Here is a 23869-nt window from a genome sequence, read left to right as displayed (position 1 = left end):
AACAGTCAATAATGACATTAAGTCATAACAAAGTTTCTAACAATGGCACTCAAGTCAAAACAGAGTCCTTAACAATGACGCTCAGGTCATAACAAAGTCTTTAAACCTTTCCAGCAGTTTCCTGACCCTTGTTGGTCTCGTCGTAACCGGGCTGCTCAGTTTTTCTCATTCTGCTTCCGGTTTTACAGGATCAGTAACAGCAAGCAATGGAGTTGTTTCCTCAGGATTCCGTGATGTCTCCTCGTACTTTTTTACATGGGTCGTGTTTCTCATAAGTTGAACCCTTCTGGTGATTCAACGACAACACTGTTTCCAGTTTTGGTTACAACATCATAAGGCTCAGGAGCGCTCTTCAGTTTACTAACTCTTTGTCACCTGGAGCTAGGTCTGACTCCTTGGAACTCCTCTTCTTGTCTGCATACTGTTTAGCTTTGGCTTTCATTTCGCCAACTCTGTCTCGCATCTCACTCTCTATGCTCTCCTGTCTCAGTTCAGGTAGTTCAGTACGCATCTTTCTGCCAAACAAGAGTTCTGCTGGACTCACACCTGTGGTAGTATGAGGGGTTTATCTATATGCTACCAAATACTTGCGAACTTCCTTCTTCCATTCTTTTCCCTCAGCTTGAGCTATTTTCATGCTCTTGAGGAGGCACTTGTTTTGTCTTTTCACCTCGCCGTTCGCTTGTGTCCACAATGGTGTGGTCTTCCTGTGCTCTATATCGTTATCCTCCAAATACCGCTCAAACACTTCTGATCTGAACTGTGGACCATTGTCGCTTCGAAGTGATTGAGGAAGACCATGTGTGGTGAAGATTTTCTCCAAACACTCTATGAATTTCTCTGACGTAGTCGAACGCATGATCAGTTCCACTTCATAGTATCTGCTGAAGTAATCAACGATGACTAAGACAGATTCTCCTGATGGTAATGGGCCTAACAGGTCGATGGCTAAATCTTGCCATGGGCTACTTGGTAATGGGGTTGACTTGATTGGCTCTGGGTTTGCTGGACTGTTTACAAGCTGACAGCCACGACAAGTTTTGCAAAACTTCTCGGCTTCCTTGTCGATCTCAAGCCACCATACCTTTGATCGCAATCTCTGCTTCATACTGACAATTCCTGGGTGTCCTTCATGGGCAAGGCTCAGTACTCGAGGTCTCAACTTGCTCGGTATGACAATCCCGGTACCTCGAAGAATTAATTTGCTAATAACACACAGTTCGCCGCATACTGGTATGTACTGCTTGTGCTGATCGCCTTTTCAGTTTCTGTCTTCAATGTGCCGATGCAATTCCACGAACTCTCTGTTCTCTGATGAGGCTTCTTCAATTTCACGTGTTGTCATCGCTTGAGGAGTGGCAGTTACTGGGACAAACCTGACTAATTCATCTGACACCTTGGCGCTGATGAAGATTCTGCTTGCTCTTTCGCATGCAGTAAGCGTGACAACGGATCAGCAAAATTATGCTCTCCAGGTAGGTACTTGACTTGGAACTTGTATGGCTGTAATCGCAAGAACCATCTTTCGATTCGTGCGAATCAATCAGTATCGCAACTACAACTCCGCCGACATTCACATCTATTTTCTCAGGTGATGTAGCAGAATTCACAGTAAATGCATACTCATCTTCATCTCTTTCACTTCTCACGTACCTAACTTTCTTTCCTTTTGTCTTCTCTTTCCGTCTAGGTTTGGGAGGTTTGGCTGTTTTCGTTCTTCTCTGCGAGCCAAAATGGTCAGTTCCTCGACACTTATGGCAAGTTTTTCCTTTCGCAGGGCATTCAGAGTCTCGTCCAAAATGTCCTACTTTTCCACATCTGTAGCATGCTCGCTTTACAGGCTCTTTCCCTTTGTCTTCCTGCTTGTCGCGGACCGAATTCACATCCTTTCTGCCTTCCATATTCTCCAGCTGTGATTGAACTCGCTCGTGATTTGCTGCCGTCGAAAGTAACAGCTCTAAGGTTAATTTCTCACCTTTTGTCAGTAGTTTCTTCCTTAATTCATGTGATTTACATCGCGGCACGACTTGATCACGAATCTGGTTCTCGGCTTATTCGCCGTAGTCACAGTCCTTGACCACTTGCCTCAATCGCGTCACGAACTGAGCCACAGTTTCGCCGTCCTGTTGTTCCATGCTGCGAAACAGGTGATTTTGGTATGTCGAATTTACCTTTGGAATGAAATAATCGTTCAAAGCCTTCACTGCTTTTTCGTAATCTTTCGCCTCGCCTGTGTCAGCCGACGTTTCGAAAATTTCTTCAACAGTCTCGCCGGCTGAATGAAGGAGTAAAGCTGTCCTCTGGATTTTATTATCCGCCTTGTCCGCTTGGATGAGGAAGCCCTTTCTGTTAGCAGACACAGAGAAACTTTTCAACCAACGCTGCCATGGCCTTCCCACGCCTGAAGGTTCACCATGTGGATCAAAGGGTTTTATACTCGTTAACTCTTCTATCTTTATTGACGCCATGGTCTGAGCAGTTGCAACTTCAATCCTCGTCGCTAGATGTCTCGTTCCACAACCGATGGAACTCGATTATTACAATTAACGGACACAATACACGAACCAAATCTAGAAATCCGCCATGCTGCTGTAATAATCAACTTCCAAGCTTTCATCGCGCGCTTAAGTATATTATGTATGATACACCGAAACGTACCTTACAAACACTAACTTTTGGAAAATTCGCCTTAATTTTGTGTAACGTAAATGTTCTTCGCGTTGTCAACGTGCATCGTTAATTTCCTATAATAAGGTAATTAAAATGCTGATATATGATTGGCTGAGCTATCGTACACTTTCAGTCTTTGGTGTGCAGTGACTGTAGCTCGTCTTCAAAATGATGATGTTTTCAGGCGTTTGGACGAACCTTTAGCAACAGTTCCACTTAAGACTAAAAGAAAATCATTCACGGTCTCTTCACTTTAAAAACTCGAAATTACTGAAAAAACGGATGAGCGCACGTTCACAACTGCAAATTTTAAATGACTTTCAGTCAACGGCGTGAAATTGGAAAGCGATATTTGAAGAAAATCAGTTGGAATTCTTATAAAACAATGAGACTATTCACTCTCGATCTCAGCTCGCGTTCCCACGCGTGTTTTATAACTCTTTGAGAACACATGAAATGTCTTCTATTCATGATTTTTTAAAAAAACATAGCTAGTAAAGTCACGCTTTCAATTTAAGTACAAGTAAAACTGCATCATAATCTATTGATAGCCGTTCGTGCTCATGGAGTGAGAAAATTCGCCGGAACTTTATGAGCAATTCTCCAGGAAAGTGAAACAAAGTTGGAAATGAAAATTTTTAACCCCTCTTCATTTTTTGTGTGGAGGTAGGTTACCTGGGGGGGATGAACAAAATCAGCCATATTTGGATCGGCAGGTGTGTCATTGCCATGGTAACCGCACTTGATCACGTTGGCCTGAGGTCTCTGTTTTGACCAAAAAATTCACTCTCAAGAAGTAAAAATAAACGAGTCTGGTTCTCGGGTGCATGTGAACCAATTTTAATGAAATTCTTACAGATAGTAGGGCAATTCTCCCAGTTTATAAAATTCGTCGTTAAAGTATTTTGGGTTTATAATCAAGAAGACAATGCTCCTCCTACTATGTTGCCTGTCAGCCATTTAGACAAGCAGGAAAAACAAGCACAACCATATTCGTAATTTCTCCGAAAGTACTCTTTCCCAAAAACCCAAATTAGCAGCAGAGCTTATATAGATATTGGAGTTTCTAAATATGATAAAACCTATATGGGGAAAATTATATTCTGGCCATGGGTGTTGAAGACATCCGAGGGAAGTTGCAAAGAATTGCAAAATTGGAAATTTTTAGAGCTCTAGTATTTGGCTCAAACAGGCTTTAGATAGAAAATATCAGCTTCAGAAGTATTTTCTATCATCTTATCTGTTATCTACATTTGATTGATTCGGTTTTGGCCAACGAATTTGATGAAATATAGATTAAAACAAAGCCTACCTTGCAACTTTTGGGAATTTCTTCAGGATGCTTTTGTCGTATAGTATGGGTCTCTCCTCGGTTCGCTCGCTCCATTTTCTTAACCAAATCTTGCATAGACTCTAGCGGAAAGGTCAGATCTAACTGGCTAGCCTCACGGAACATCTACTTTTAGACCACAGAGATGATGCATTAACCCGAATAAAGAACAGTCGAACGGGCCAAACACAGTCGTGTGTCGAGTATCGAAATAATAATCCATCCGAAATCCATCCAGGAAGTTAAATAGACGCATCAAGATCACAGCTAAGCAACTGCATGTCTGCTACGATTTTGAATTAAGTCTTTGGCTAAATCGAGCCGTACATTCCGTGGTGCATGGTTGAGATCGAGAAGCGAAGAAATCGTTGTTTACGACCAAACCTATGTAGACCGGAAATGCGCGGAGCAAAACTGCTAACCGGATGTACTTTTAAAATGCGATATAAGCGTTTTTTGTTTGTTTGTTTTTGTAGCTTATCTTCTTTAGATATTTTTTGTTACAATATATCATTGATAGAGGGATAAAAGGACGACTTTTGATCCGCTTTTATGACTGTTTTACAGTGGTGGATAAACAGGACAAAAGAAAAGCGCTTCACTGATCGTTTTACGCAACCTAATTGCCTCCATTGGCTTTACTACACTAGATCAAGTCTATATAAGAGAGGATACCATTTATCATCTCTTGGTTTAGCTAAGGTAAACCCAGGAGTACTGACAGGTGCTAAAATATGTTCAGGTTTTCGTTAACAGCAAATGATGTCCAGGCTTGAATGAGAGCGAGGAAGTTAGTTTTTCTAACAACTCTTGGACGTTCGAAGTCTCTCTGTCTATACAGGTATGCCAAAAAAAAAAAAAAAAAACAGGAAATTCATGCTGTGCGTGTCAAAAATGCAGATTGCACTTGTACCCATTCAACTAAAACTAAAATTCAACATGGGGCCCCGTGGTACGTATGAATCCGAGTTAGACTTTGCATCTAAACATTTCAACCTTGTTCCTAGCTTCCCAAAGTATGAGATTGCTCAACGTTTAATTTTTCTTTGATGCTTTTATTCGGTTTTTCGGTTTCGTTTTTTTTTTTTTTTTTGGCTTTCTTCGCCATTGCCATTGTAAAACAACCCCATTACAAGAGGATATCATTACACTTACATCCGGTGTTACATCCCATTACATTGTGTTACATCTGGTCAGCAGTCGTGCTTCTCGGACTTGCGGTCTACGCTTTTAGTTTATTCACCATTGTTGGCTTATCGACTATCGCAATATCTGAATCGATTTTAGCCAAAGACGTAACTTCGGATTGTTCAAAGGCATGCATTTGTTTTGTACATTGATCTCGACACATTTACATTACTTCCTGGTTGGATAATATTGATGAATTTAGGTGCTCGACGGCAGAAATCGCAAGTATTACGACCATGTTTTGACCTTGTCAATTATTCTTTGTCAAGTGTATGCGCGTTACTTGTATCATCATCTTCGGTCTGAAACACGGTAAACTAGATATTCGATGGGAGTTACCGTTAGATTAGAGTCTGCGCTAGTTTTGGTCAAGAAAAATGGAGCTAGTGAAGGAGAGACACAGGAGAGAACCACGCGACGAAAGCATCCTGTAGAAATTCCTAAAACCTTCAAGGTAGGTTTTGTATCAATTTATATTTCATCAAATTGGTTGGCCAAAACCTTATTAACCAAATGTAGGTAACAGACAAGATGATAAAAGATACTTTTGAAGCTGATTTTCTCTCTCTAAAGCCTGTTTGAGCCAAATACCAGCGGTCTCAAAATTACCAATTTTGCAATTTTTTGCAATTTGCCCCAGGTGTCTTCAGCACCCATGGACAGAATATATTTTTACCCAAATTGATTTTATGATATTTAGAAACGTCAATATCTGTTTAATCTCTGCTGCTAATTTGGTTTATGTAGAAAGAGTACTTTCAGAGAAATTACGAATATGGTTGTGCTTGTTTTTCCTGCTTGTCTAAATGGCTGACAGGGAACATAGTAAGACGAGCATTTTCTCCTTGTTTATACAGCCCAAAATATTTTAACGGCAAATGTTATAAACTGGAAGAATGGCCCAACCATCTGTATGAATTTCATTTGAACTGGTTCACATGCATTTGAGAAACTGACTCGTTTACTTTTACTTTTTAAGAGTGGAACTTTTGCTCAAAACATGGCCCTGGGGCCGACATCATCCAGTGCGGTTACCATGGCAACGATACATCTGCCGATCCAAATATGGCTGTTTTTGTTCATCCCCCCAGGTAACCTACCTCCACACAAAAATTGAAGGGAGTTAAAATTTTTCATGTCCAACTTTGCTTCACTTTCCTGGAGAATTGCTCTTAATTTTAAACCTTTGTAACTGGCGCAATAAAACAACAATTTTGCCAGTGAGAAAAAGGGATGAAATCCAGCACTTGGGCTTAATGTTCATCATCGAGTTAAGGAAGTTCGGAGAGCAGTCAAGAACCTAGAGGTGCTCTCGAATGGGCCTCGATCAATTTCTTACGCTTCTACCGTGCTCTCAAAACTTCCAGCGTGCATCATAACTTGATGATATCCGCTAAAGCATCAATCGATTCACCAAATGGAAGATGATGTTCCAAGGTCTCTCAGAAAAATTAACAAAAACTACTGATGGACGCACGAGAGGAACGCGAGTGCCTTCAACAGTTTTTCTAGCCCCCAAAGTGTATTTCTGATTTTCTTACAAAACATGGGAAGACCATCTCTGTTTGGTTTAATTAGAATATTGCATGAAAAAGCAAAAACTATATATTTACATCTGAGAAGGGGCGATGACTGTGTTCGCAAAACCAAATCTGGAACATTTCTGCTCTATAATTTCCGGCCGTGCATTTGTTAAAAAAAAAAAAAAAAATTATGCACACTCAGCTCCAATAGCGGCTATCCAGCAGCGATACTCTTATGTCAAGTATCTCAGTAACTTTGTGTTCAACTTCTCGTTTGCTTGACATGATGATATTTGTTTGGTGTTTAAATGATTAAAGGACACTTAAGGGAGTTATCCTTCGATGCATTTTATCCTTCCTTTTCACCCTCGTCCAAAAAATTGTTAAATGTCTGTAGGGTTAAGATGCGCATCTGAAATGTGACTTTAACTTACAGTAAAAGAACTCTAAAAATATTGTATGCTAATATTGTTAGAACCAAACCAAGAAAATTCAATTTCTAACATCACTGGTACTTTATTCATCTTATTATTTTCAGCCAAAAACATAATCAAAGAAGTAATACAGCACTGAACTCGAGTATGCTTTTCACAATAATGTACATTAAATATTAAATATAACATCATTCAACCTTGGGCGCTCTTCCCTCCGAAGGTGGTAAGGACTGACAAAGGCCCTTTTCTACTCCAGCGCGCCTTACCCTCTGAAAACAGGAAGAAGAAAAAGGCCTGGAGTTCTTCCATTTCATTGGTCCCTTGTTTTGATAATGTACACCGAATAAAGTAATTCATGCAGATTAGACTTCGATGGCGGAGAAAATGTCGGCAAAGCCGGTCAACCTCGAAAAAAAATATTTCGCGAATTCAAGTTTTCCGGCTGCGTGGTATATTTTTGCTTTATTTTGTTTGTTTGTTTGTTTGTTTGTATTTTACCTTTTTTTCCATGGTTTTTCCCGCCCTCCCGAGACTTTAAAGGGAAAGGCGCCCTCGGAACGGGTTGGTAGTGTTCTATTTCCGAACGCGAAACTCCGGCCCTACCAATAGCAGATTTGCGCGTTGTCGTCATTTCACTACAAACACCAGAATTCATTTCGTTTTTTCTTCATTATTTACAGTTTGAATTCCCAGTGGGGTTTAAATAACAATAACCCTAATAAGCATAAGAAACAGAAAAAAAAAAAAAAAAAAATGAAGGATTGTAATAGTTGTAATCAAAGTCAATAAAGTCTTGAGATTCTAATATTTTTAAGCTTGTTATTACAATTATACACGATTTATTACCTGGTGAATCATGAATGTACCAACTAATTGAACCAAATTGTTCTCTGCCGAGTCATGTACAAACTTTCTGCACTACTATTAACTGACTGATATGCTGAGTGCTAGAAAATCGCAATACCATAATCGCACTCAAGATGGTATAACATGACTATAAATTAAATTGTGAATTAACTTAGCATTAATTTTTGCACCTCCTCTGACTTTCAAGATATAGATAAACACCCGTTGTATGCTTTTGTTCTTACAGTACGGTACCTTGCTCATTTGCCTTTAAACTATGTTCATCTGCTGTAGGTCAGATTTTCTCACGAAGATATTAATTCTTTCGTTTCCTCGTCGTGCTCATTCAGCTAAAATGTGGATTAATGTAATGTTTAAAAACAACAAATCTGGACAGAGAAACTGGAACAGCTTTTTACAGTATCTGCGTTACATGTCACGAAGAGGAAAAACTGCAACTTGTCTTTGTTGCTGAGGTCGTTTGCGAAAGAGAGCAAGTAAAGCTGATCTGTATTCTGGCATGCGGATAGTGTATAATATAGGATTTACAAGAGAGTTTGCAAACAATAAAACCAAAAATGCAGAATCTAAATGAAAACGCACTGAAAGGGACAGTGACAGCCATATTTTATATTTACTGATATACATGACATAAAGCAATATAACGTGTGGCAGGTACAACAGAAGAGATACAACAGTCACAGTCAACAATGTCATGGTCAGTTTTCTTTCTCTACTGGCTGCAACATGGTGTTGAGGCTGCGCTCCACAACGGACTTTAATAACAATGGACGTGTAAGAAGCACAAATGATCAAAAGACAAGTAGAAGAAAATATAGTAGGTAAGTAAAAACCGTAATAATGTGTTTCTTCAAACTGTGGAAGAAGTTCAGAAACTATTGCCACCATCCCGGATGTAACCCAAACAGCGGCAATTATTAATCGATATACCCATTTTTTAGTACACGATGTCTGAATGGACGGACCGTCGCGTACATCCGTTCTAAAGCAATGATGACGATGTTTGTTAATGAGCCAAAGAGAAACAAAACTTTGATAACAAATATGAAATAAAATGTCCCATCTCCAATTGAAAGCCACATCCACAAATTACACATTATTCCAGGCAGATAGAACAGATCATACACAGAAATTCCTCCAACAAACATATCTATAACTGCCAAATTTATCACCAGGTACATACTACGCTTGCGGAGATTACGGTTTCTTATAAAAATAATTATCGTACAGAGGTTGAATGTTACTACAGCAACAGACTCAGCTAAGCCTACAGTCATCCAGGGTATGCACTCAGATAAAGACAACATCTCAAAGCTCTGTCCTTTTCGTATTGTTGTCAAAAGTAATTACTCGTCTACCTGTGGAAAGATCAAAATGAATTATTATTATTGTCAGGTTCTTTTAGTAAAACATGCAATTGACTGCAGGGATGCAAAGCTTACATCAATATGGAGATTTAATTTTCGAAAGTACGCCCTGACATTTATCGGCTTTCGATGAGTTGAAAACCAGTTTTTAATATGTTGCTTTCAATAATCAGGTCTGTTGTAGTTTTTAATACGTCTGTAAATATGTTTTCAATAATCTGCTGTAAGCCCTAAATACCGAAAGTTTATGCCTAAATTTCGGAGTCTTAAAGGAAGGAAATTTGGTTCTTAAAAATCTTCAGTTGCGTGAAAGAAGACAAGAGCCCTTTTGGAAATTGCGCTATGGTTCTGTCCAAATATTCGCTTTCAACCCTGTGCCTAAAATGACCATGTCTGTTCTCAATAATTCCCCACCTCGCCGAATTTCTTATTTGGTTTTTTTTTTTTAAACTGACATCTACACTAAGCCTGCTTGGGCTTCTTGATGTTTTACGTCCTTAAAATATTGTTACCCTTCCTTCTGGAACTCTCGCACCCGTTAAGACAACGTTTCTCAATAATGAAGCATACTGTTAATATTTGAACACCAGACCTCACTAAGTTATTTTCTCTTTTGTTATCGACATGTCAAAATATTACATTCAAATTTAGACTAAAATGCACGAACGGACGTTCAAAACCCACCTCAATTGTAAACAACATGCTCTCTCTTTAATTGTTTTCTTACAAATTTACGTTGTAATTAAAGATAAAGACGATTGAGGATGTTTAAACGAGAATACATTTTCTCCAAAGTATATTCCTCTAAAAACAGATGACATGAGAAAGATAGAACATACGAAGTTGCTGCTGAAGATCTTGCTAGTATAAGTTTGATTTTCCATTCACTATAGATTACTTTTGTAGACGAGTCTTCAGAAAAAATTGTCACCAGACCTAGATCGGTACACTGTACAATGCAGGTGACAGAAATCTTTGCCATTGTAAACCAAATGAAGCGATTATTACACAGCTTAGAAAAGAGAAGCACGCTATTCTGTCTTTTCTTTTCTCCGCAACGTCATTTAATTTCTCGCCTTCGGCGCCATTTTTGTTTTTTTTTTTTGGCAAGATTAGCGTTGACGTTATCAATAGTGCTATTTTTTCGTTTATTTTTTTCATTAAATAGCCTCTTAAATCGAAGCAGAATCCGAATTAAACATAACGATGCCGTTGCTTATTTTTTTTCAATCTAAAATGCGCTTGAGTTGTCATCCCCCGATAAATTTATAACATTGAGAATATAATGCTAGCTGTATAACTTGACCTGAGAATTTAAACAAATTGCACCTCAAAACGTCTAGATACATTTAATCGCCCATAAAGAACAAAGTAACGCTTATCTTGGTATTAGAATGTTCAAATGAACTAATTACTAACAAGAGATTACCTTGATAATCTCTTGTTACACTAAATATTCTCGGAGAGAGAACATAATAACCGTGGGAAAATCAACGGCAAAGCACTAATATTCTTTAGGCTAAGCATGTCATCAAAAAGTAACCAGATGCTAGTTCGCTTGATAGCTCAGTTGGTAGAGCACTGCACCGTTATCGCAGAGGTCTTGGGTTCGCATCCCATTTAGCGCTTGTGTTGTGTATATAACTGCGATGATCAATCATGCCTTCATATCTTTCTCCGCAGTTCAAATATATGATCTTCCATATATTCATTTGCATCAAAAGAACAGTTGAATCAACTCTCAAACTTACCTTACTAGAGGCCCTCCCCTTGAATTTCTCGATGTAGAATAAATACAGACTGTAAAGAAAATAATATAATAAGGTAATTGATATAAAAGACTAAGTAAATACGCAATTAGTGATCTGGTTTTTGGTGTTGCAAATTTTGATTAACCTTCGATGCGCACCAAAAGGCCTAAGTTGGCGTAGACTCGATAAAATAATGTGGATAACGTATCCACTAGATATTTAGAACAATTCTGAATATTTCACACACTGAGATGCTTTTTAACAGCGTCTTTCGTTATTTAAACGGTCTTGCTGTGATCCAAGACAAACTTGGAAAAGTATAGAACATGTTATAACTGTTAAGACCTCAGCATCTTTCAATAATTGAACAATGGTGAACAAGAAAATGTGTCGCATCGCGAAACTTGTTCAAAATGTGCACCAACACAACGTCTATTTTCACCTCGCCGCACACAAAGAACTAACACTGTCTATGGTAATGAAATGTTTAAATTGACATTACATTTATTTTCAAGCTTTCTCAAGGAGTGATTATTATAGCATTGTAAAAACAAATAAAGCACACAGCATTAAACAATTAAAGGTCTTTCCAAACTTTTACGAAAACAGCTACCGGAACAAATATTGGGAAGGTAAGTGAAAAAAAAAAGTTGAAACGTCTTTAACTTACCCAGTCGCAAACAAGATGTTCTCTCTGGTGAATCTTTTTGTTAAAAGATCTGATAATTTTTCTTTCTGTAAAGAGAAAGACAGGTTTGACATTTTGAGCACAAATATATCCTAAAAGAGTGATACACCGCTATAAGAGATAGACTGATATAGATAGAAGCAAATATTGATGAGCAAGTTTTTGTGTTAAGTTTAATTTTCCATTAAATACAAATTGCTTTTGTCAGGATGTCTTATCATCCATTTGTGAACAGCACCAGACAGGTAAAGAACCTAAATAACGCAATTAACTTGGAAATAATTAAAAACAAAAAAACACTTCCTTTTCTCGGAGGAAAACGTTCCTTTCTTCTGATCCGAGATAAATTTATAATGTTGAGAACACGTCATATAGTTGAATGCAAGGGCCTAAATATTTTAAGACAATTTAAGTACAATGACAGGTGAGATAAAACGAGTTGCCTGGCGTTCAAATTTACCACATCATCATAACGTCTATATATGCAATGCGCGGCGTACGCACAAAAAAAGAAATTCACTTTCCACTGTGTTATTAAACTGTTTTAGCTGACAGTGGAAATTATCATCCATTTAACAAATAGATTCCATGTTGCCGTGCGTCTGTTCAGTAATAGATCACAGATGACGTCAAAATGTGCTAGAAACAAATAAGTGGCACACGAGGCGATAGCCGAGTGTGTCAGTGATGTTCTTACCACATTTTGACGTGTTCTGTGATCTATTACTGAACTGACGCACGGCAACATGGAATCTATTTGTTTTATATAATAACGAAACAAACTGCTACAGATAAAGCCTTTTTTATTTCAAAATCTTTTAACGTAACTCGAAAGCCGGCCTTTGCCCACTTTGGCGAACACGAAAAAAGCCATTTGACGTAATCTATTGTCTATACAAATTGAAGCAATTTCATTGGTTGCTATGCGTAGCAAAGAATTTTGATTAGTCCAGGAAAATTACGCCACTGTCAAACTTGACTCGAGCGTCGCTTCTCGTGGAATGAAAACTTACAGCGAAAGCAAAATTGAGCTGCGAAATCTACAGATCTTAAAGAAAATGCTGGATAAATCAAGTCAGAGCAGCCCTGTGAGCCGAAAAGCTTGGATGTTGCTTCGAATATTGCAGGAGTTGAAAACCTACGCTCGAAAAACTTGCGGTTGCGGTCAACCTGGAGGCCATTCGATTCGAGTTTTGAATGAAAGGAACGTTAGTGATGGTGGAAATTTGTGTCCTCTGCGGTTGGTGATTCTCAAATCAGTGTGAAATAGTGTCGGAGACACCTTTTAGCTGCGATACAGTTGGCCGTGAGCTGTAGTGAGCTATACTTTGCTCGCCGCTGTGCCCTGAAACGGACTGGAACATTCGCATCGGAAAGCAAGGTTATGTGTTTATTTTAACTGTTTTAAGAAGTGGTTTTGATGTTTCATTCCAGACAATCACTGTGTCAACAATTATTTTGAGACTGAGAAAAGTTCAATGTTTTAAATAAATTTTATCTCATAAGCATTTTGTTTATTGGGTTTGTTATATTCGAGATAAAGCAATGGTTCTCGGCTTGCCAAGACCAATTTTGTGTTTGGTTTAGTCTCGCTCGACTGCTGACTGAGACTGCTCAAGTATTTTTTTCCGAGTCATTTTCTAAAACAGAAACGGCTTTATCTTTCTTCTTCCTGCTAGACTATGCTTCTGGTACCTGTTCAATGCCTGGACAAGACTTTCTTGTACCTTATCTTTTGCCCAGTCATGTAAAATATTATCTAAATTCTCAAAACTTTCCGCCATTTTAAAACACAGAGGTAAAAACTTTGAAATGATGACGTCAATCGTGCGTCTGTCCTCTAATAGATCATAGGCGAGAACCAATCAAAATGCGAGAATAACTTGGTTTATTATATAATTTGGCATAGACTTCAACCCACCTTGATAGGAAACTGTAGATCCTGGTAAGTAGTCTCCGTGTAAATGAAAAACCAGTCACACTTCAAAGAGAGATATAATATTGGTCCACCGGAAAAATGACAAAAATAATTGAAAACAAAGTGTTAAAATTCTATGATCCTAAATAACTACTGACTTAATGTTGGTGTATTTCCATCTTGAACTGTTTAGAAAAGGGGCATTGGACCAAAACGTGTGCGAGAACATAATATAATGGGGCCTAGATAAGCTTAATATCATTTTTGAGTTGCTTCTTGATCTGAAACAAAAGAATTTCTATCTTTTCTGCAGAGTATTATTTGATGTCAACTAGAAACTCCGTAAAAACGTTCGAAGAAACAACATTCAAACAGCAAATGTAACATTCACAGGGTGAAAACGTTTCCCGTGCAAAGCGATTTTCTGTTGGTGTTAAAACAGTACTTAAACTTAACGTTCTATAGATTTTTAATGAGAAACTTCTTGGCAAGGTATTTGTTGTTTTTCTTCAAAAATGATATCATTTGTTTCGGCGATGACCATCTAATGTTCGCATTCATTTGTGTCAAAGAAGGCAACAGCCTTTTTTTGGAAACTGCGCTAAGATTAGGTTTAAATATTCGCTGTTAAACGGTAGCACACGTTTCTTCTCAATAATTCTCAACCTCACCGAATTCCTCTTTTTACTGATCGAAAATATCACGCCTGAAGTTAAGACTTATTAAGCTACGCCCACCAACATTCGTCGCTGCTTGATCTTCTTGATGCTTTTCGTCTTCAAAAAACTATGAACCCTTCGACCTCGACCTCACTAAATTAAATTCTTCTTTATTATTAACATTATTTTCTTTATTTATGACTGAACTGTAAGAACGTTTGCTGATTGAGAGCCGTGAAGCTTTGGCCAAATGTAGACAGCCTTACTTCGCTCGTACAAAACGGATTTCGGTGCGTAACTATTCTGCCGATGGATTATTTTATTGAAAAAAGCCCAAATTATTCAAAATTTCTTTTCCTTTAAGAGTTCCTCTCAGCTGCCTTAGAAATTTAAAGTTATTCAGGAATGTCAAAGGCTCTAATTTCACTTTAGCGAATTACTGACTCTCTGTTCAGTGTCGACTATTATATTGTGGTGGCCCTGAATAATAGCTTTTCACTGTTATCCGGTAACTGTCTACCTTTCGGAAAACCTTGAGTCTACTGCCTCGAAGACTGCCTTTTGAAGCCAAAATAAAACTGATGGCTAGTTTAAACTAAATTTGCTTTAAAACAAAGAAGTGACTGCATTCACCGAGAATTGTTTACAATATTTCCTTGGCTGACTTTGGTCTTAAATAACGATTTTGAAGAGCTCTCATTATAGTATTGGGCATTTTTATTTTTTCTTGATGTTTTTTTTCGCCACTAAACAGGATAAACCTGCAATAACAATTATCGGTAAAAATTCAGTGTCTTTAACCTACCTTGCCAATAGGAAACTTCAGTTCCTGGTGAGTGGGTTTTACAAGCAACTCAGCAATGGAAAACAATCACCCTGCAAAGAGATCATTTGGTTGCCTATAAAAATTGACAATTTTGCCTCGACTTATGCGATATTGAGTCGTGGGAAATTGACGCATTTTAATTTTAAGCAGGTGAGGACAATGCAACTCTGCTCTAAAATATTGCTACCCGATTGCACAACCTCAACACGTAACCCGGCTATTATGCGTTCAGTTCAGTATTTTTCTTGTTCTAACCTGAGAATATTGAAATGTAGAAACCTTCCGTTCTCTTTGGTAAAATATTCAGATTTGAAGCGAATGAATAATTCTGTTTTAGATTTCGCGCTATGCGCAAAAACCGAAACGTTCAAGACTCTTGCAACAGTTGAAAGATTAAAGGTTAAAGGGACTTCATTTTATCTTCGGTTTTAACGCAGCACTCTGAGCTAAACGCCGGGCTTAATGTTTCATAATGAATTGATGCGTATTGGCGACTGTACTTTATGGTTCAACGTTGGAGCTCATCAACGAATCTCTTTTAATCTGTGTCAAGAGCAAAAATACAGTTCTTTTTACGTACAACTAACTGTGGATCATTGAATGTAGCTTACTTTTCTTCCAATAATACTCGAATCGTTAACTTTCCTCATTTCACCAGCCTCAAGACTACATCACACTTGATTTTAACATCGAACTTTACCTGGGTTCTTTTTCTGCTTATAATCTTCCTGAATGTTTGTCTTCGTTCAAAAGGCCCTTTCAGCTGGAAGTTACAGACCTCGACATTTTTCTAAATGCTGCAACCCGGAATTTATACAATAGTTTAAGCTTACCTTTGTCGTCGTTTCTTTGGCCTATAATTGTTCTTGGCGGGATAGCTACAACTTTCTTGTTTTCGGCGGTAAAGCAAAATGTTGTGAAAGATGCCATTATAATATTTAGGGCTACAGCCTAGGCGAATTTGATGTAGACCTGTATTTGAAACTTTAAAGTTTTGAATTTCTTATTATTGGAACGCCCGCAATACCATGCTCAAGTTTGTAGCAGCTTGAAAGAGTTCTATTAATCGACAGGTTCAGCTGTTTCTCTATTTTTGTAAAGAACTGCATAAAATATTTGCCCTTACCAACAGATCACAAGAGACTTGCCATTCGAATTCTCGGTTATGTTTTCAGATATTGGGCAGTTAAGCGAGACGTTCACTTAAGGAGTTCTCCAAGACGGTAAAATAACTGTAATGCAGAGGATACGTGTTAAGCGATTGGTTTCAGTGCTAATGAAGAACAGTCACTGCAAACTATAAGATAAAACTCATATTGCGTAATTAAGTAGAAGAATTAAATGTAAACAATCTGTCAAAATGCTCTGGCTTTAAATAGTAATTAGTTGAATGTTTTTCCGTTTCGCTTTTCATCTGTCTGTGACAAAAAGACAAACATCACGCTTCAAACTGAATTTTCCGCATACGGGAGCCATAATCGGGGACGGAGACTGTAAGCGCGCACCATTTCTAGTATTGGGCTGTCCCCATGATATGGGACAATTTTTCTATTTTTAAAACAAATTGCGCCATCATGTGCGGCACACGCGCGTACATGCTGTGTGTATTTTTGTGGATGCAGCGTGAGGAAATGGCGTCTGAAATTCCCGAAATGTTTGATGCTTTTGGCCCACAAATCAATACGTTCATGTCCGTTGGAATTTTGCTATAGTATTTTCGTCGTAAGCTACTCCAGTTTGAGTCAAGTAAGACAGTGCCGAATTTAGTTATCTCCCGCTTTATATCGCTGACCAAGTTGTGTTCCGCTGCTTCTTTTGCAAGAGCTCCACACTACTCCACTCTAAGTTTCACATATTCTGACATATGTTGAACGAAGATTAACAGCTTTTCCATAACACAACAAAAAGCCAGTTGGATATATTTGGATATAGCACCGTTTCAGGACTTCAAAGTTTCCCTCCTCTTGCCACAGGCTTGCGAGGATTTCGCCAGTCTCTCTCGACCGAAAAGTAAAACAAAGTAATTGCAAGTTTGAGTTTTGCCTAAATTGTAAGCAACGCTTGATGCTTTATCAAGAGCTTTATAAGAGCGCCCGCCGATGCGTGTTTTGTACAATCAGTAAAACATGACGAATTGGACTTCCCCACTTTCGTGTGAAAACGTACATCGAATTCATATAACATCTCTAGTTTTTAAATATGTTTAAGGTTGATAAATGTTTGAGAACATATTGAAAGCTTAGCTGAAAATATGTGAATACAGCAGAAATAATCAGCTTTCTTTAATCAACTCGAATAGCAACGGTACTCGAATAAAGATTTCGATTTTGTTGGTTGAGTTATCAAAACTCCTTGTTTATTTTATTTTCGCAGTGTAAAATTTCACTATGTTAAAGAAATACACATGATGTTAGTAGCCTTTTGGCGTTGGTGAAAATTGCTGCAGCATCTCAGCGCAAAAGACAACGAAAGAAATCTTTGTCAAGATTTGTTGACAATTGAAAACACCGACTCGGATTTGAAGGTGCACGCGCTGTACTATGCAAATGAGCTACTTATGTACGCGTCAGACTTTCCCTTAAAAAACTTTTGCAAACTCGCCAAACAAACAGAAACAATAAGAAACTATCAAAAACAGGGTTTGGTTATGATTAAGCATTGTTTGGGAAACTCTCAAATTAATTCGATACCAGAGTAAAGAGTTTTCTTTCATAACTTTTCTTTACAGAACAAACGCAAGAGCTTACGCGTTCAACTAACGCGAGCACATATTATTATTCATTGACATCGCGAAATTGTCTTGTTTTCGACCCTGAAAAACTCACCTTTTCCATTTGTTTAGCGCATAAAGCTACATATAAGAGCCCTGGATCTAATTTCCTGACTTATTCCCTGCCATCACTGTGAAAAATCTGCAAGACAATCTCGCCACTCTCACCATTTGATCACGCAACGTGACAACATCCACGCGAGAGCCCCCGACATGTGCGTGGATCCGCGCGTATAAATGACGTCAGGATGGCGCAATTTGTTCTAAAAATAGAAAAATTGTCCCATATCATAGGTGCGCGCGGATCCCAAGACTTACGGTCTCCGTCCCCGATTATGGCTCCTGCCGCATAGGAACTTTGCACTAAACATGCAACAGGTGATATCTATGGTAAAAAAGAAAAGTATCAGGAAACATACCATGAAATATGTCTAAAGACTCTCTAAACTGCGTTGCTAATAAAAAAAAATCAAAACAAAACAAAACAAACAGCGTTGTCGGGAAGTTGATTCAACCTCCAAAACGGGAGAACAGTAAAATTGCATTAATTCTGTACCAAATATCTTCGTGTAAACAAACTGTCAATATGCTATGCGTTGGCTTAACTGTCGGGAATCAAGAAATAAACATCAAGCTACTAACTGTAATATTCTAGAGCCAATAAACCAGCCAAAACTCGAGAACGCAACTCTATTTTAATTCAAGCGACTGACAACGTGTTTCATCGGACCGAACTACTGGAAAACTACTGGAGGAGAGGTTACACAGCTCACAACATTCTACACTCCCCCACTAAGCCATGAAAACTAGTACAATAAATCAACGACAAAACTTAGCTTGCAGTTCTTAAGTGTCTCTGTCCCAATAACCTAAAAAGTCACTTAATGACAAAATCAGCCAAGTATTGAGGGGCGTGTCTGTTCCTAGTAGGGTAACGCTTCTCTGGAATGCCTTGGATAGTTGATTGCACAGGAACAGCTGGCTCCCTTGGGGTTTCTTCCCACTACAATTCTGGCTGTTCAGCTGCCGGCGATGCTGGAATTGGGTCTGCTGGACCCTCTTGATCAGCAATAGGCGCTTGGGGAATGCAGGATCGCTGTATAAGGTGGTCGTGGTGACGTCTCAAGAGTCGGCCATCTTCTAGCTGAACTGCGAAGGAAGTTGGACCCGTTGGCTCTTTCAACATGCCAGGTAACCACCTTGGTCCTCTTCGGAAGGTTGCTTGCGTAAACTGCTTCCCCTTCCTGCATGGTGCGTTCCTTAGCGTGCCAGTCATGTGCCTGTTTCTGAGAAGCTTGGCTTTGTCGCACTTTCCTTCCGATTTCCGGGTAGACTAGGTCTAGTCTTGATCTGGGTTTCCTTCCTAGAAGTAATTCTGCAGGGGACACTCCTGTTCAAGTCTGCGGGGTGATTCTGTAACGAGCTAGAAATTCTGAAACTCGTGCCTCCACACTTACTCCACTCATCTTCTTCATTCCCTCCTTGAATGTTTGTACCGCTCTCTCAGCCAGTCCGTTAGACGCTGGGTGGTTGGGTGCTGTTCTGATGTGACGGATCCCGTTCTGTTTGAGGAAATCTCCAAACTCTTTGCTCGCGAAGTTGCTGCCATTGTCTGTGACGACAATTTCCGGTAGGCCGTGTGTCGCGAAAGCGATTCTCAATTTCTCAATGGTAGCACTTGAAGTTGATGTATTCATTGGAAACGCCTCCATCCACTTGGAGTGGGCATCCATCACAATGAGAAACTCTAAGTCTGCATTCATTTTTGGCCACCACACATAACTTCTCGCCAACGCCTTCATACGGCAAATTCCAGGGTGTGTCTCGTGTAACTCTTCTACCACTCTTGCTCTTTCCTTAGGGGGGACCACTACTCGATTGCCCCACATCAAACATCCATCTTGAACACTTAATTCATCTTTCCTAGTGAAGTAGGCCTTCAATGCTTCATCTGAGTTGTGATTAGGCCAACCATGCTGAACGAACTTGATTACTTGTGACAGTATTGGATCACATGTGGTTCCGGTTCTGATCTCATTCACACTCACTGGTGTTGAATTGAGGAGTTCCATTGCAAACACAGTTTCTGCAGGCAAAGGTGTAGTTGAAGGACTAACCGGCAAGGGTAGTCGGCTGAGGGCATCAGCATTGGCATGTTCTGGTCCTGGTTTTGTACTTAATGGAGTAGTTGTATGCAGCTAGAGTCAAGGCCCAACGCTGAATTCTAGCTGCTACCATAGGCGGTGTGACCTTCTTCTCCTTGAACAATGATTCCAATGGTTTGTGATCAGTCACTAGACTAAAATGTCTGCCGTAAATGTACTGGTGAAATTTCTTCACACCAAATACCAGGGAAAGTGCTTCTCTCTCAAGATTGGAATAATTTCTTTCTGCATTGGACAGTGTCCTGGAAGCATATGCGATTGGATGTTCTGAGCCATCATCCATTCGATGCGAGAGAACAGCTCCCAAGCCATATTGTGTTGCATCGCATGCCAAGGTTAACTTCTTCTGACTATCATAATGGACAAGGAGTCTAGAGGACTTCAGGAAATCCTTAGACTTCTGGAAAGCCTGCATCTGCTCTTTACCCCAATGCCAGCGGGTCTCTTTACGTAGTAAATCATGCAATGGAGCCAACACGCTTGACAGGTTAGGCAGGAATTTCTGGTAGTAGTTAATCATGCCTAGGTACGATTTGAGTTCCGACACATTCTTGGGCGCTGGTGCATTGGTGATCGCTTCGACCTTGTCATCCAATGGTTGAATACCTTCTTTGCTGACCTTGTGACCCAGGTAGGTTACTTGAGGTTCCATGAACACACACTTGTTTTTCCGAAGTCGCAAGCCAGCACTTGCTAGTCGTTTCAAGACTTCTTCCAGGTTGTTTAAGTGATCTTCATCGCAGGCTCCGGACACCAGGATATCATCCACTCGGACAATTACATAAGGAATGTTATGCAGTAGATTCTCCATGTTCCGCTGAAATATTCCTGGTGCTGACGATATCCCGTAGGGTAGGCGGTTGTACTGGAACAACCCCTTGTGTGTGTTAATGGTGGTGTACTGTTTAGATTCATCATCCAGAAGAAGCTGCTGGTAGGCTTGGCTCATGTCCAACTTCGTGAATTTTTCACCTCCTCCTAGTGTCACCAGGAGGTCTTCAACCCTCGGGATAGGATAACTGTCCAGTTTTGAAACTTGATTGACAGTTGTTTTGTAGTCTCCGCAGATGCGAATTGAGTCGTCTGGTTTCAGAATAGGTACAATGGGAGCAGCCCATTCCGAGAACTGAACTGGTTCAATCGTTCCCTCATCTTGTAGCCTCTTGAGTTCAGCCTCAATCTTCCCTGTCATCGCATATGGCACTGGTCTCGCCTTCAAGAATTTTGGTTGTGCCTCTGATTCCACATGAATTTTCGCCTTTGGGCCCTTGAAGGTCCCAAGTCCTTCTCTAAACACTTCTGAGTACCGGTCAACCAATTTTTCAAGTGAAGACTCTTGGTTGTTTTTGACAACTTGCATTTTGAACAACTCCTTCCAGTTGAGTGTCAGAACTCTCAACCAGTCTCTTCCCAGTAAGTTAGGCCCGGATCCTTCCACCACGAGTGTTTGCAGTTCCACTTCTTGTTTCTCATACTTCACAATAACATTCAAAGTTCCTATGACCTTGACTAACTCACCTGTATACGTTCGGAGCTTCACTTTAGCAGTTTACAATTGCTTTCGGTTCGTCACCAGATTCCCTGCAATAATTCTCCTGTAGGTTTCTTCGTTGATGATCGTAGCAGCGGCGCCAGTGTCCACTTCCATGCTCGTCTGAACTCCGTTTAGCTGTAGCTCGACTCGAAACGGTTCTCTCTCCGCGGCGTTTATGTGAAACATCGTGTATTCTTCGCATTCTTCCTCACCCGACTCGTCTGTTGCCTCCAGGTGATGTGTATTTCCAAATTTGCCGCTCTTTCGAAACACCGGTTTACGCCTACCGAGACATTGGCTTGCCTTGTGACCCTTCTTACGGCATTTGTAGCACTCTTCGTCTTTATACCTGCACTTATCAGGATCGTGGAATTGTCCTCCACAACTATAACATTCTTTTGTCGGCCTTTTCGGATCCCTTGGTGGCTGCTTCGGTGGGTCTTGGGTCACGCGGTGAACTTGCGATTCTTCGGGTTTCTCACTCAGATTTCCAGCAATCAGATCACGTGTATTCCTGTCGGCAATTTCCATCGCGGTGGCTAATTCCATCGCCTTCTTGAACTCTAGTTGACTTTCAGCAAGTAATCTCCGCTGTATCTGTTCGTCGTTCAATCCGCAAACCAGTCGATCACGCAGCATTTTCTCCAGTTGGTCGCCAAAGTCGCAGTGCTCCGATAAATTCCTCAGTTCGGCGACATACTGTTGTATTGTTTCTCCCTGCTGACGAAAGCGGCTGTTAAACTTGAAGCGATACACGATAGATGATGGTCTAGGATTCAAATGATTCTTTACCAAATTAACCAGCTCTACGAACGACTTGTCGGCAGGCTTCCTTGGATTAACCAAATTCCTGATGAGTTTGTAAGTTTTCGCTCCACACACACTGAGCAGAACCGCCCGTTTCTTGTTGTTATCCGTAATCTCATTCGCCGCGAAATACTGCTCGAGCCGTTCGGTGTACTCAATCCAGCTGTCGTTCTCGTTGTATTCCTCGATTTTCCCGATCAATGCCATGGTTTTGTCCGTACCTCGTCGCCAGTGTAATATTCTAGAGCCAATAAACCAGCCAAAACTCGAGAACGCAACTCTATTTTAATTCAAGCGACTGACAACGTGTTTCATCCGACCGAACTACTGGAAAACTACTGGAGGAGCGGTTACACAGCACGTAACTAAAACTTGCTGGAAGAGCACGAAATATACAAATCAAGTTCAGTCCTATAACATTGATGTATATTTTGGCAGACCTATTCTACTTTGTTTATGAAAGGTCGGTCCCTTCTTTTTTTCATGATTTTGTGGTTTTTAAGGTTCTAAGAATTTGGTTTTTTGCTCACTATCAATGACGTCTGCCCAGATCCTCTCAATAGTCCAGGTGAATTGTCTTGTCGATTTTTTGTTTTCTTTTTATTTTATACACGACCAAAGAACTCCGTGCTTTAAACGTTTACCGTGTATTAATAAAGGTCATTATTTTAACGATAAAATTCTTTTTAAGTAAGGTTAAAATAGTTCTTGTTTTGCATTAATGCTTAACATTAATTCAAAGCAACTTTAAAAACATTCGCAAAACAATTATTTTTGGCTAAGCCGCAGAGAGATGGCTTATTGTAATTGATTGGCAAATCACTCTCAGTTATAACATTTCTGAGGAAAATTTAAAAATACCCGCCTTGATAATACCTCAAAATACCGCAATGGTCACTTCAGGAGTTAACTAGTCAACACGGATTTCTTGCCCAATATTTGCTAATTTCTGACGTTTTTCTCTCAAAAACCCCGCTCATGTTGACAGTCACTTCACCAGTTTTAATCATCTTGCCATTCTATTGATTATTTGACAGACAACGCATCCAACTTGCGAGACGCTAATTTCGTTTTGACTTCCTTTCAGCTGCTTCTAAAAAAGTTAATACTTTGAAATTCTTAATTTTGCCTTCACTACACAACCGAACACACTCAAAGGTTGAGGCATGGGCGGGTTGGTCAGCCAGGCCTAAGATATCTTTTATTTGCAACAATAACCTTACAACAACGTGGATAAGAGACACATCAAGTAACGTCCTACATGCGCCAAAGCCGGACAGGTAAACCCAAGCACCTCTTGTTAGGAAAAATAGGGACCGTGTACCCCCGACCAAATGCAGTAGCGCCACCTTTGGGGTTTTAAGGTTGATTT

The 23869-nt window shown here is 39.7% G+C and overlaps 2 pseudogenes; both read right to left on the bottom strand.

Moving 5' to 3' along the window:
* Positions 1–1385: 1385 nt before the first annotated feature.
* On the bottom strand, positions 1386–2135 carry LOC149097901 (uncharacterized; annotated as a pseudogene).
* A 6083-nt stretch (positions 2136–8218) lies between these two features.
* Positions 8219–15442, bottom strand: LOC149097900 (uncharacterized; annotated as a pseudogene).
* Positions 15443–23869: the final 8427 nt, after the last annotated feature.

This window comes from Orbicella faveolata, unplaced genomic scaffold (assembly GCF_042242905.1).
Source record: "Orbicella faveolata isolate gen_17 unplaced genomic scaffold, um_ofav_v1 contig_46, whole genome shotgun sequence".
Taxonomy (NCBI): Eukaryota; Metazoa; Cnidaria; class Anthozoa; order Scleractinia; family Merulinidae; genus Orbicella; species Orbicella faveolata.
Note: the sequence above shows the minus strand (reverse complement) of the source record. Positions and strands in the feature narration are given on the sequence as shown.